We start from the raw sequence: 4,046 nt of genomic DNA, 5'->3' as shown, positions 1-4,046 counted from the left end.
TCGGGTCTACTTTTGCAAGGGCAGTCCAGATTGGTTTTGAGCCACAGCTACACAAAAACATTGAGGCTTATATGGATGATATTGTGGTCAAGACCAAGGACAGAGCAACCCTCATCCAGGACTTGGAGGAGACACTTGCTAATCTGCGCAAGATCAACTTGAAGCTCAACCCAGAGAAGTGTGCGTTTGGCGTTCCCTCCGGCAAGCTACTTGGGTTCTTTGTATCCCACCGGGGGATTGAAGCCAACCCTGACAAGATCAAAGCTATCAAGCAGATCCAGGCGCCAAGGACAGTCAAGGATGTGAGGCGCCTGACAAGGTGCGTTGCCGTGCTAAGCAGATTCATTTCCAAGTCTGCCGAGCGCGCCCTAGCGTTCTTCAAAATTCTGAAGAATGTAGGGCCCATGAAGTGGACCCCAGAAGCAGATGCGGCTTTGCAAGAGTTGAAGGCCTACTTGTCCTCTGTGCCCACCTTGCTTGCCCCCAAACCATAAGAGTTGTTGTTGCTATACTTGGCGGCAACCAATCAAGTGGTTGGTGCAGCCTTACACTACTGGAATCAGGATCTTTGCCGTCAGCCAGCACTTTGCCGTCAGCTCGCTGATGGCAAAGAAGGTATTTCCCATGAGCATACAGAAAGCTGACGGCAAAGAAAGAGTGAACGGCAAAGAGCTTGTTTGCCGTCAGCTAGCTCTTTGCCATCAACTAGCAGACGACATAGAAGCTTTGACGTCTGCTAGCGGACGGCAAGGAGGGAGGGTGGCCCACTAGTGAGAACCACCTAACGGCCACTTTCTTTGACGTCTGCTAGCTGACGGCAAAGAAAGTGGCAACCTAACGGCAGTTTCCCCCCGGCCACACCCCACTAGCTACGCTCTTTGCTGTCTGCTAGCAGACGGCAAAGAAATTAAACCTAACTAAAAAACGGTCGGCCCCGCGCCCCATCCCTCTCTCTCCCCCTCTCTCTCTCCCTCACCTCACTGGCGCCACCCCGACGCCCCCGACCCCCACCGGCCCGCGCCCCCGACACCCCCGACCCCTCGCCGCCCCGGCGCCCTCGCCGTCCGCGCCACCCCGCCGCCCCGACGCCCCGCCGCCCTCGCCACCCCAATGCCCTCGCCGCCCGCGCCACCCCGACGCCCTCCACGCCCCGCCGCCCCCGCCTGCCCGGCGCCCCGCCGCCTCGACAACCAGGCGCCCTGCCGCCCCGACGCCCTAGCCGCCCCGACACCCCACCGCCCCGGTGCACCGCCGACCACTCCGGTGAGCTCCCCCCTATTTTTTTTCTTTTTTTCTACTACTAGTAATTAGGTTTACTGTTAGTTTCTTTGTTTTTCTACTGCTACTAATTAGGTTAGTTAGTACTGTTAGTTAGTTTAGTTTGATTTTCTAGGTTAGTTATCTTTAGACTAGGTTTACTGTCATTCCTCTCATGTTTTTTCTTTTGTCAGATTTTGTTTTCTATAGTAATTTAAGTTCTATTTTGTTGACTAGTTTGTTTGAGTTTGTGTTTCTGTTTGTCCGGTGATGAAAAACATGTTAATAATACCATCTTTAGCGACTGATTGGTGGATGTGCGCCCATGTTGTCATTCTGCAATTCCGAGGACAAATTGAACATCTTAGCATAATTTTTCGGAGTACTTCTGAACTTATGCTGTGAAAATCTACAATTCTGATGTCCACATTGGCTACGCCATAATTTTGGAGACTGAATTTTATGGAAAAATGTTAATCGGGCTAGAATTTTTCAAATGGGCTATCCTTTTGGTGGATCTTGAGTTGCTTACTGCTACTTGTTTCATCATAAGCATAATCCTATTTGCCTAGAAAGCATTGTCTGACGGCTCAACCATTTGTTAGGAAACTCTTTAAATATTCTTATTTGAACTCAGGAATCTGTGTAACGTTTCTGTTTGATTTTTCTTTCAAAATTGGAGATTGATGTCTATGGATCCCGGTGATGACTTGTGATGTTAAAAAGTAGTGGCCTGATTCATACATTGATGAGATCTATATTATCACTCTGAGTGATTTGTCCAACAACATATCCAACTTTTTTTATGTTTGTGTTTTTTGGGTGATATTTCTGTTATCTGGACACAAATGTTCATAAATTGTTTATTTGCTTTGATCTTTGTTGTTAATTTTTGGTTTAAAATCTTTCTCTATGAAGAGGGTACAAGCAGATCTTTGTTGTTATCTGGACACTTTTGCTTTGACCGTTAGTCTAGGTTAGTTAGGTTAGTTTCTAGGTTAGTTTGGTTAATTAGTTTCTAGGTTAGTTAGGTTAGTTTGTAGGTTAGTTAGGTTAGTTCTGTTAACCAGTTCTAGTTTTAGTTTACTAATTACTACTCCTAGAAAACAACCATGTATATGATTAGGATTAGGATGCATATGCATCCCTTTTCTTATGTTTCCTGAAAATCAGAAAAGAAAAAGAAAAGGCAGGTTTACTCATCATTTGTCAATTAGTTGGCTAATGGTTTCTAGAATCATTTGACCATGGGCATGGACACGTAGCAACTAGGAAAGGTAGAATTTTGCATAAAGGGTTTTTGATGGATTTGACCAATATTTTGAACATGACCGTGTGTTGAAACTCTTATATATGGACAATATATGTCCAATGAGCTTCCCTAAATTTTCTCAAATATTTTTGAAACATTAAAATAATTTTAACCTATTTCGTCCCCTTCCCATCGCACTACAACCAAGTTCTGGCCCAAAGTAAGATTTCGGACACGGGACAAAGGGAGGAGGATGGTATGAGAGGCGAGTGAAGTCTCGTACGTCCAAGTTTCATACGGAGGCACAGAGTGGGAAAAAAGGACTTATTTGATGCCGTACCCCCGGAAACCTTGGCCTGCCGGGGTCGGGGCGTCAGCCTGTTCTCTTTCTTCCAAAGTAGCTCAGCAGAAATGTCGACGCACCCTGCGAACCAAAAAGGACGGGAAAGAACAGAGAGATGCATACTCGACCTCTATGTTAAGGGTTAGTCGCCGCCAAGTACTATCAACCCTGACACAGAGAGAGACTCAACCTAGCATGCATGCTAAAACTTAGGGCGCCAGCACTTCATTTATTTATTCTCAGGGTCTGCGTCTGGCTTTGTACCAAGGGTTACATGCCTTGCCCGCAAGGCTTGTACAAAGGGTGGTTTGCCGGGGTGCCCGGCAACTGCGCCTTATGGGTAAAACTTGCGAAGATGTTCGATGTTCCAGGATTTGCTCACTGGAATACCATCTTCGGTCTCCAGGCGGACTGCGCCAGGCCTGGTGACTCGTATTACCCGATAAGGGACTTCCCACTTCAGCGTCAACTTGTTGGAATTCTTGGCCGACTGAACGTGCCAAAGAACAAGGTCGCCTTCCTCAAAGCTTCGGGCATGAACCTTGCGGCTATGGTAGCGGCGCAAGGCTTGCTGGTAGCGCGCTGCTCGCACAGCCGCCCGAAGACGTTCTTCCTCAAGGAGCATTGCATCATCTTGCCGCAACTGCTCTTGCTCAAGCTCATCATAAGCGAGCACTCGAGGTGACCCGTATGTGAGTTTCGTGGGGAGAACTGCTTCTGCCCCGTAAACGAGGGAGAAAGGTGTCTGGCCAGTGGCTTGATTTGGTGTGCCTGGCAACTGCTCTTGCCTAGGTCCTGGATGTACTGCATGAAGGCGTGACTTGTGAACTATGTGCCGTTTTTGGTGATGACTCTGTTGGGCACACCAAAATGGCAGACTAGCCCTTTGAAGAATTTGACGGCTGATTGTGCTATCACCTTTCTCACTGCCTCCACCTCCAGCCACTTTGTGAACTTGTCGATCGCAACGTACAAGTACTCAAAGCCCCAGACAACATGGGGGAAGGGGCCCAGTATGTCGAGCCCCCAGACCGAGAATGGCCAGGAAAGAGGGATTGTTTAGAGAGCTTGAGCTGGTTGATGAAGCTTCTTTGAATGAAACTGGCACGCTTCACACTTGGTTACTAGTGTCGTTGCATCCTGGAGGGCTGTGGGACAGAAGAAACCTTGCCGGAATACCTTGTCGGCAAGGGC

At 48.0% G+C, this 4,046-nt stretch overlaps 1 non-coding gene across 1 annotated transcript; it reads left to right on the top strand.

Moving 5' to 3' along the window:
• Nucleotides 1-1,518: 1,518 nt before the first annotated feature.
• Nucleotides 1,519-1,610, top strand: LOC120962174 (small nucleolar RNA SNORD96 family). The gene has a single exon (XR_005753022.1). It is a non-coding gene; the product is annotated as a small nucleolar RNA SNORD96 family (small nucleolar RNA).
• The last annotated feature ends 2,436 nt before the right edge of the window (nucleotides 1,611-4,046 follow it).

The sequence above is a fragment of the Aegilops tauschii genome, chromosome 3, assembly GCF_002575655.3.
Source record: "Aegilops tauschii subsp. strangulata cultivar AL8/78 chromosome 3, Aet v6.0, whole genome shotgun sequence".
NCBI classification, from domain to species: Eukaryota; Viridiplantae; Streptophyta; class Magnoliopsida; order Poales; family Poaceae; genus Aegilops; species Aegilops tauschii.
Note: the sequence above shows the minus strand (reverse complement) of the source record. Positions and strands in the feature narration are given on the sequence as shown.